A 10,097-nucleotide genomic window follows, 5' to 3' on the forward strand; every position below is an offset into this window, starting at 1 on the left:
CCACCTCCCCTCGCGGGAACCCCTGTGTAGATGCGACGCATAGGGGGTTCCGTTGTTGTTTCCGTTAGGTTGATTCTCCCATCGCGTGAAACGTGCCGTGAACCCCCTGCCGCGGCTATGACGCAACGTGGCGCGGCTATGACGCAACACAATCCAACACAATCCACTTTAATCAAATCCAATCCAAATCCAATCCAATACAATCCAATCCAATCCAATCCAAGCCAAGCCAATCCAATCGAATCCAATCCAATGCCCCTCGCGAGAGAGTGTTCGCTATCGGAGAGGAGAGGGGGTGAGCGGCGGAGAGCGCAGCTCGCGCGGCGAGGAGAATGGGGGAGGGGTGCGGACGGACAACAACGCCGTATGGAGGGACAAGGCGAGTAAATGAGATGCAGTCGCATCTAAAATCAAAGAACGATGGGCTCCACAAGACACGTCAACCATATCGCACATACACTAAAACAACGGGAAACAAAGACCCACAATACTCGTGTTGCTGCTGAGCACTAGGATCCACTTTCGCAGTGCAGTAAATCTTACTCATACGAACCATGGAAACGCGGGTGGTCGCACAAAAAAATATCCCCCTCGCGAGGGGCACGATCAAATGCAGAGCATTTCCGCGGGGGGCGCACCTGCAAGTCGTATGGATTACGTATTGGTTGTTGTTGTAATTGTCTTCCAGCGTAGACATTGTCGATGAAGTCGATGGTGAAACGTGAAACATGCCGTGAACCCCCTGCCGCGGCTATGACGCAACGTGGAGCGGCTATGACGCAACACAATCCAACACAATCCACTTTAATCCAATCCAATCCAAATCCAAACCAAATCAATTCAAGCCAAGCCAAGCCAAGCCAATCCAAGCCAATCCAATTGAATCCAATCCAATGCCCCTCGCGAGAGAGTGTTATAGCGCCCAAATCGCGCCACCACACGAACGCGTGATGTTGACGTCACGATCACGCCACAGATGTTAGCGACCGAAGCGCGCGCGAACGACATATGTGGTTTAAGCGCGAACCGACCGCGGCGAGAGAGCGCGATGCGAACGCCCCCACCTGTTCTTGCGCGCGAACCGACTGTTGCTCAGCGCGAACCCAACGCGGCGAGAGAGGGTGTTGCGCACGTCCCCACCTGTTGTGCGCCCGAACCGAACGCGGTGAGAGAGGGTGTTGCGAGCGGAGAGAAGGCGAGGAGGACGCGGGGGAGAGGGCGCACCTGTGGCCGACGGTTGAATGAGTCAAGGATATAAGGCGCATTCATAACCTTCCATACTGTGTCGGCTTTGTGGCGCAGTGGGTAGAGCACCATGTACCTTGCGTTCCGCCCGCAGAGTCGTGGGATCGAAACCTGGCGCCGGTAAGTATTATTTTTTTATATAGTGTAGGGGGAGCGATGCGGACTACGGACGTCAACGCGGGTGACATGGTGAGTTACTGAAATGCTCTGCATTTAAAAAACTTAACACCATCTTCCCGTGGGGAACCCTGATGAGGATGCGAAGCATCATGGGGGTTCCGTGTGGTTCCATTGTGTTGCCGTTATGTTGAGTGATCTGGTGTTTAGTAGCGCCAGAGGGAATTCCGCGTCCGGGTCCACACCGGTGGCAAAGGCACGCAAGCACTGTTGTGTGACGGTGAGTGAGTAGGCGGTGGTTCTCGAGGCGCCGAAGCTCGTCCATCATGTTCTTGTCGATGTTGTCGTCTCTGTGGTAGAATCGGTAGTCTCCGTCAGCGTTGGTGAGGTAAAGGTTGTTGACGTTGATGCACCGGCTGAAAGCAACGTACACGCCCTCCTATTCGCAGCTTTGTCTTCTTCTCCTTCTTCTTCAGCGGTTCCCCTACGGGAAGATGACGACGGTGGTTGAACGCGAAGCTATGTCGTGATGGATTCTTTGGTTGGCCAATCCCTAGGGCAATCCTGCCACAATCATCATCAGAGGCGCTGCGGGCGGGGCACGGACAAGTGACATCCCCCCGAGCAAGAGATGCTCCGCATCTAAAAAATGAGGGCACAATTACCAACAACGCGTTTCTATCGAGAAAATGCCGCCAAATGCGGACGCCGGTTCTGTCGCGCGCGGCTGCACGCACAGAGCAGCGTTGACGGACTCTGGTACTGGTTATACGTCGCTTGGCGGCAACCGCGCGTCCCCATGGGCCAGATTCCTGTTCGTGGCACGTTTTTTTCTTCTTTAGTTGAATGCGAGTAGAATTTAGTGCCAACCTCTGCTCAAAAAGCCGTATTTATCGCCTCGTAAAGCATATAATATTTTCGCACTAATAAACAGGCAAGATCAAGTCATCCTTGTATGTAAAAAACCCTTTTTATCGCAGCGTTCATGTGGTTGTAGTAGTCAGAGTCAGAGTAGTAAACGTTAATTGGAGCAAAAAGAAAAGGGAAGAGGGTGGTGCCGAAGCGTCCCTAGTCCATGATGCCTCTTGACCGGGCCGCCTCGATGGCCCCAGCAACCAAGGCCCTCTGGCGGGCCGGGTCCGGGCTGTTCAGCTCAGTCTGCCACTGCTCCGGGGTGGAAATAGGGGTGGGTTAGGAGAGTGGGTACATGAGTACAGTCAAACCCGGTTATAGTGAACTGTAATATGCACCGTGATTAGTTCGATTTTTCCAATAATTCGATATTGCCGAACCCGTCTATAACGATTTTTTTGTTGCGAGTTCGCAATACGCGGGACCCCCCTGCCATTCCCACGTAGAGAAACAAACGCATAAATTATGCAATAACCTTACACAAAAAAAAATCTATTTATTGCATGCACTGAAGCTACTTTCCGCATTAACTGCCTATTTCACAAAAGAGCGGGGATTTTTGTTTTCACTTTAGTTTTGGCGGATGCGTCGTTTGCGCCAGTTCACGTCAGTGTCCTTCGATATCGAAGTAATGTTGGCGGAGCTCATCGACTGGGGAAAGCGCTTCATTAACCTTCATTAAAGCACCGAAGAGACTGAGGATGTCCCTTGTGGCATTTTCAGTCTCTTCGGTGCTTTCAGCAGCACCAGCTGCCATGATATCAGTGACGCTGTCTGTGCCTGAGGGGCTCACAGTGACAGCAAAGCCGTCGTTGACACTTAGGAAATTCTCAAAGGACACTCCTTTCGTCACAGAATCTGGAACGTTGGCGAGCTCTTCGCGCAGTTCGCCGATGATGCCGTCTTGGTATGGACTCGCTGTCTCGACGTGCTCCGTCGTGAATACCGTGCGTCGGAGGTGTCAGGCGTGACGTCGCTCCATGCGAGGCTCAAAATCTCAATCGTGGCCAATCAGCATCTCAATTGCCGCTCCGAGACCATGCATTTCGGTGGCAATTCTAGGGGCGCGGAGTTCGAGATATATCCGATGTGAACTTCGTTATAAGGAATATGCTTCGCACGCATTTTCGTAACGGATTTCCTTTTGTTCGATATATAGCATAATTCGCTCTATCCGGGTTCGTTAAATCGGGTTTGAATGTATTCGAGGTGAAATGTAGTGATCGCGGGGTGTCGCTCAGTTCCCATTGATGGGGGTAGTAGTGGGTGCACTCTGGTGGAGGATGACGTGATTGTAGTAGGTATACCCGTATGAAGGTGATAATATTTTGATGGTTTGCTGGTTTGTTAAGGTGGGGTGTGGAGGGGGGTAGACGCGGCAGTTGAGGGTGTAATGAGACAGGAGGACGTTGTAAGTTATTATCGAGAGAAATTTGGTGGTCGTAGGGGTTCGTGCGGGGTGGTGGGAATACTTGGCCATCAGTGGAGAAGGCCCGGGAGTGGAGAGCTCGGGCTGCGGCGTGGTCCGTTTCATTCCCCGTAAGGCCGGAGTGTCTGGGAGTCCAGATTATCATGATAGACGTTGGGTAGACGTTGGAGGAGAGGAACGGCCTGGGGTGGGAATGGGCCTGCCTCGTAGAGAAGGCATGGTTGCTGAGAGTGAGAGACTACAGTGGTGTAGGGAAGGTTGGCGCGGCTGGTGACTGCGAAGGCCATCGTCAGAGCGTCTGCCATCTGTATTTTGTTGGCGTGCGTGGTGGCGGTCGTGGAGATTCGGCCGGCGTGATTGAGGGTGACAAAAGTTGTGCGTCGAGTGCAGGAGTCATAGGCGACGTCAGCGTAGCGGGCCTGGTGGTCATCCCCTAACTTCTTCCTGAAAGAGCGGACCCGCGCTTCCCGACGGCATTGGTTGAAGGTGGGGTGCATATGGCGCGGTACGGGGGCAACGTGGATGCGGTGCTTGAGGATCAGTTAGGGCATAACTTCAAGTATAAGGCTATACGCAGGCGGTTGTGTTCTGTACAGGGAGGTCCGAGATGATTCTGATAAACTGGCGTTACAAACTGACCTACAGAAAACCTGTTTTTGGTGCAGCCAGTGGCTCATGTCCCTAAACGTATCTAAATGCAAACACATTCAATTTTTCTTCCAGAAACGCAAACCATTCCAAACACAATATAATCTGAATAACGAAGCTACCCCTCAGGTAACCCACGCTAAATATTTAGGAGTCACATTTTCTTGCGACTTAACATGGACCCTACATATATAATAAATAACTACGAAGGCAGCCCACACGCTAAACTTATAATTTCAAGCAGTCTGCGCAAGATGTAAGAGAACTTTTATATAGCACAAATGTCCGTCCTACTCTAGAATACGGTTGCACGGTATGTCCATACAGAACCGCGCTGCTCGTTTTGTTACGAAGAGTTACTCATTTCCAATCAGCATTACTCGGGTAAAAGATTCTCTTGGCTGGCGTACGCTTGCATCGCGTCGCGCCTTTTTTTCGTATAGCTTTTTTGAGAGACATATACTTCTACCGAACACCACTTAACAAATATGCTTATCTGGTACTGCCCACACACATCTCGCATCGTCTTGATCACAGGCTCAAGATAAGAAATGAACCCGCTCGTACAACTGCTTTTATGAATTCATTTTCCTCCGCACTCTAAAATCCTGGAACCAGCTTCCCATGGAAATCATCCAAGATGCAAGCGATGCCCCGCCCTACGCTCTACACCGACAATGCGAAGGATCGTCTCCGCAACTACCGAGACGTGCTCGATCAATACAGGGGCAAAAAACGGAAATACACTACAGCCGTCCACTCACTGACCAAAAAACAAGCATGGTGACGTCTCCAGACTAATACATACCCAGACCTCTACATGCACTTCCACCCAGGAATTCGGGACGGCAAATGCAAATACTGCCCCCAGCTTGCGAGTTTGGCAAACCTACTCTGGGAATGCCCTATTTCAGCAACCCAAAAGGCACATTTATTATCGACCCGCCGCGGTGGCTCAGTGGCTAAGGCGTTGCGCTACTGAGCACGAGGTCGCGGGTTCGATTCCCGGCCGCGGCGGCCGCTTTTCTGATGGAGGCGAAAAGCAAAAACGCCCGTGTGTACGAGATTTCGGCGCACGATAAAGATCCCCAGGTGGTCGAAATTAATCCGGAGCCCTCCACTACGGCGCGCCTCATCGCCTGCGTTGCGTCGGCGCGTTAAACCCCCACAATCAATCAAATCAACATTTATTATCGCCTGAAAAGAGCAGTGGGGGAGGGACTGTACTGCTTCGCGAGGACCATGACATCCAATAGTGGGCGCTCTAGAAGGTCGAAAACGCCGGAGCCAAGGCATCCTGGCCGTCGTCTGACGCACACAGGCCCTAGCTAGGCCTTTCCTCTGGACACAATAAAGTACTTCCTCCTCCTCAAATTGCTTGTTTTTTAGTGCACCAGCACTAGTAGCCTACATCTTCCCGTATCGCAGGGAAATCGGAAAGTGTTTCGCGAAGCCTCCCATATTATCCACCCATATTATCCAATCTATAACACGCTTCCTTAAGGGTTCGTGCGCAGCAGGAGGATGGGGCAACGCGGGCATCATGCGACGGCCCAACAGTAGACGCGTCATGCTTTCGGGTTCTAACATTGTTACCCGGTACTCGCGGCTCAACGTGCAATGACTATGACAATGCTTGGCACGTGGCAAGGCCCCACTTATAAGGTTACCTACAGTTAAGCCTAAACGTGCGATGTTAGGACTAACGCCATGCTTTGGGGTCTAACTCGTCAACCGGTACCCATCGGAAAATAGTGCCCTCTGTAAGCCAACCTGCGGGTATACCGGTGGACCCTGTAGAACCTCAAAAGAAACCGCTGGGCCTATGCTGTCGCATGCCGGAAACTTGCTGCTGTTAGTGGAACAAAGTGGTACACACCGACAGAGTAAAACATACCCGCAGTGGTGTATTGGACAAACGCCTTATAAGCTTGGTGCATCCTGGGACATGTACCAATCAATCAATCAATCAATCAATCAATCAATCAATCAATCAATCAATCAATCAATCAATCAATCAATCAATCAATCAATCAATTTCTTTGAGCGCAAGCACTAGAAGGGTCGAATACAAGAGAGGTGTTCGAACTCTGAATCCTGCGTGCGTAATCTGAAGATTAGCAAAGTGTTCATTGCCCACAGAGTGTACAATAACCCCTGTGGGGTACTGTACAACGCCCTACAAGCTCAGGGTTTGCTGCTTCCGCACGATATTCTGTGGTTGGCGCACGCTAACCATCTGTCAATATTTTTACAACTACCAAGCACTGTTCTGTTAGATTTTATTGAGTTGTTTGCAGAGTGGGTGGCTTGGGATCCTACTTGTTGTCATTAACCTTCGTCTATCTCCGGAAATATGGGAAAGTGAGTGGGGAAGACGAAGACAGGGGAAAGGCACTGCCGTTCACAAAATGCGATGAAGAAAACAAGCGCCTTTCTCTGCATGGAATGTGAACCGCAACATTTATTTTGCTCCCTAAATGACTAGCAAAAACACCGGCTAAAATGTCGCTCCGGAAGCCCTTCAAGATCATCATCATCATCATCATCAGCCTATCTACGCCCACTGCAGGGCAAAGGCCTCTCCTATTATTCTCCAATTACCTCGGTCCTGTGCCAACTGTGACCACTTTATCCCCGCAAACTTCTTAATCTCATCTGCCCATCTAACTTTCTGCCGCCCCCTGCAACGCTTGCCTTCTCTAGGGATCCACTCTGTTGCCCTTAATGACCAGCGGTTATCCTGGCTTCGCATTACATGCCCTGCCCACGTCCATTTCTTCTTCTTAATCGCTACTAATATGTCCTTAACACGTGTTTGTTCCCTGACCCACTCCGCTCTCTTCTTGTCCCTTAATGTTACACCTATCATTTTACGCTCCATTGCCCGCTGAGTCATTCTCAATTTAAGTTGAACCCTCTTAGTGAGCCTCCAAGTTTCTGCCCCGTAGGTGAGTACCGGTAACATGCAGCTGTCATACACTTTCTTCTTCAGCGACAATGGTAGGCTGCTATTCATTATCTGAGAATGCCTGCCATATGCACCCCACCCCATTCTGATCCTTCTAATTATCTCTGTCTCATGGTTGGGATCTGGGGTCACAACTTGGCCTAAGTAGATATATTCGCTTACCATTTCCGCTGCCTCGCCACCTATCTCAAACCGCTGTGCTGTCCCGAGGTTATTGATCATTACTTTAGTTTTCTGCATATTAATTTTCAGGCCCACGGTTCTACTCTGTTCGTCCAGTGCGGAAAGTATGCTTTGCAATTCGTCCCCCGAGTTACTTAGCAAAGCAATGTCATCAGCAAATCTGAGGTTACTGAGGTATTCTCCATTATCCCTTACTCCCACCTGTTCCCAATCCAACGTTCTGAATACTTCTTGTAAACATGCTGTGAATAACATTGGAGAGATTGTGTCTCCTTGTCTACACCCTTCCTTATAGGTATTTTACTGCTCTTTTTATGGAGGATGATGGTAGCTGTGGACCCATTGTAGATATCCTCTAGTATTCTTACATAATGCTCATCTACCCCCTGGTTCCGTAATGCCTGAATGACTGCTAGGGTTTCGACCGAGTCAAATGCTTTCTCATAATCTATGAAGGCTATATATAGGGGTTCAGTATACTCAGCGCACTTCTCTATCACATGATTTATTGTGTGAATATGGTCCATTGTTGAATAACCTTTACGGAACCCTGCCTGGTCTTTAGGTTGACTGAAATCTAAGGTTGCAGAAATTCTGTTAGCGATTACCTTGGTAAGTACCTTGTAGACGACTGACAGTAAGCTCATCGGCCTGTAATTTTTCAAGTGCTTCATGTCGCCTTTCTTATGGATTAGGATGATGTTCGCGTTCTTCCAAGATTCCGGTACCATTGTGGTCATTAGGCATTGCGTATACAGGTTTGCCAGTTTTTCAAGTACAATTTCTCCGCCCTTCAAGATGCTCGTGTCTAAACAATAAAAATCCCGGTCAATATGTCACCCCGGGAGTCCTTCAAGAAAGCAAAACAAAACACTAGCTATGGGGACAAAAAAATTTCGTTCTACGCGATTTGCTGACAGCCACAATAATAATAGGTTCGCTGTACAAAAAAAAAATAGGGGTGGGGTGGGGGTGGGGGTATGCGGGGGTGCGGCCAACACTATTTCACGCCTATATTCACTTCCCTCGGAAACTAAAAGATGCTTCACTTCAATCAGTGTGACGTATAGAGTTGTCTACCGTTCCCCCAAAGCACTCAGCGCGGCGTCATCCGGACTAAAAATGTATCAGTTTTCTTTTTCTCGTACAGATCCGCGACGACCGTCTCTAAACAACGTGATTATGCCTTAAATTCATCACCCAAGTTCGATATATATACCAGAACTGTAGGCCCACTCGCAATCGTCGCCTTCGTAAAACGACGTGTTTAATTGAAAAGCCGCCTGTGCGTGTCGCCCTCTCCTCTGCCGCGGGCGGCGACGCTTGCGCGAGTGGCGTCGGACGCCGGTCGGGAGCGGCGGCTGATGACGGGAGCCCACCCGCGATCGCGGCGTGCGACAAAGCGGCGCGCGCATTAGAGGCCGGCTGACAGGCCCGTCCATTTGTCTCCTGCGAGGAGCACCTGACGATGCCAATGGGGCCAAATGATGAAATATGCCGCCCGCCATCCGCCTCGCGAGACCGCAAATTGAGTTTGCCTCGCGTGCCAGCCGGTTTGTTTGCGCCGCACGGTGACAAATCGAGTTGCGGCGCGTCATTTGTCGGCGCTAATGCGTCGGAATTCCATTTGGGGAGAGCAAATTACTCCGGGATTTCGGCTCGTCATCCTGTCCGGCTCGCCTAATCCCGGCGGCAGCCATTACTTATTCCCGATCATCGTCTTGCGATCCGCTTTAAGGAACTGTTGCTCCAACCGGTCCGCCAAGCGGAGGCTGCGACCTATCGATCTCGCGGCCACCGTAATCAGCGCCCACTTGTGGCCATGCTGCAGCCATTAAAGAGATACGCTTACTTGGAGCCGTCACGGATCCATTATAAACGAGCGCCCCCGTGCGCCTAATGCCGGACTTTCATCAGTGGCAGGCGATAATTGAGCTTCCGCGCGTGGCTCTAATCCCGGGGGCCGCGCCGACAGTTCCGCCTGGCCGCCGCCAACGGCCGAGCCACACGCCGACCGTCGTTTTTGTGGCCGCGCGAGATATTCGCCGATGGAAAAGCCGCTCGCGCAATCCGGCCCTCCCCCATTTACGCCTCGGAGCCGTTCCGAGCGGCGCTAAAGCGAAACCGCGATCAGGGAAATGAATGCTCGCGCCACGAGGAGAGCGCGGGTAGTCGTCACCCGCGAGCTCCTCGTAATTTATAGCGCAAGACGAAACGACGGAGGTGCGGGGAAAACTGCGTGGCAGCCGCCGCGCAGTAAGATGCCGAGGAAGCCCCGCTCCTTTCGACGCGGCGGCGAGGTTTGAACGCACTTCACCCGGCCTCCTCCTGGCCCCGCGGCATGCCGAGCGTGAAAGAGCGGGACGTACACGCCGCAGGGAGATAAGCTAACAAACTTTTCACCTCCGGGACATTAAAGGCAGCAGAAGAAAAAAGACCGTAGGAATACGTGTTTCGCGCACAGCTTGGGTGAAACATGCGCCGCAAGAGCGAGGAAAAAAAAACTCCCCCCTTTCCGGCACCATGCACTGCGGTGAAGGCAGCGGCGCACATAATGTGTCGTGTGTCGCTCCGCGATGATAGCGCGAGGAA

Source organism: Haemaphysalis longicornis, unplaced genomic scaffold (assembly GCF_048455015.1).
Source record: "Haemaphysalis longicornis isolate Haplotype H1 unplaced genomic scaffold, Haemaphysalis longicornis Haplotype H1 scaffold_1, whole genome shotgun sequence".
NCBI lineage: Eukaryota > Metazoa > Arthropoda > Arachnida > Ixodida > Ixodidae > Haemaphysalis > Haemaphysalis longicornis.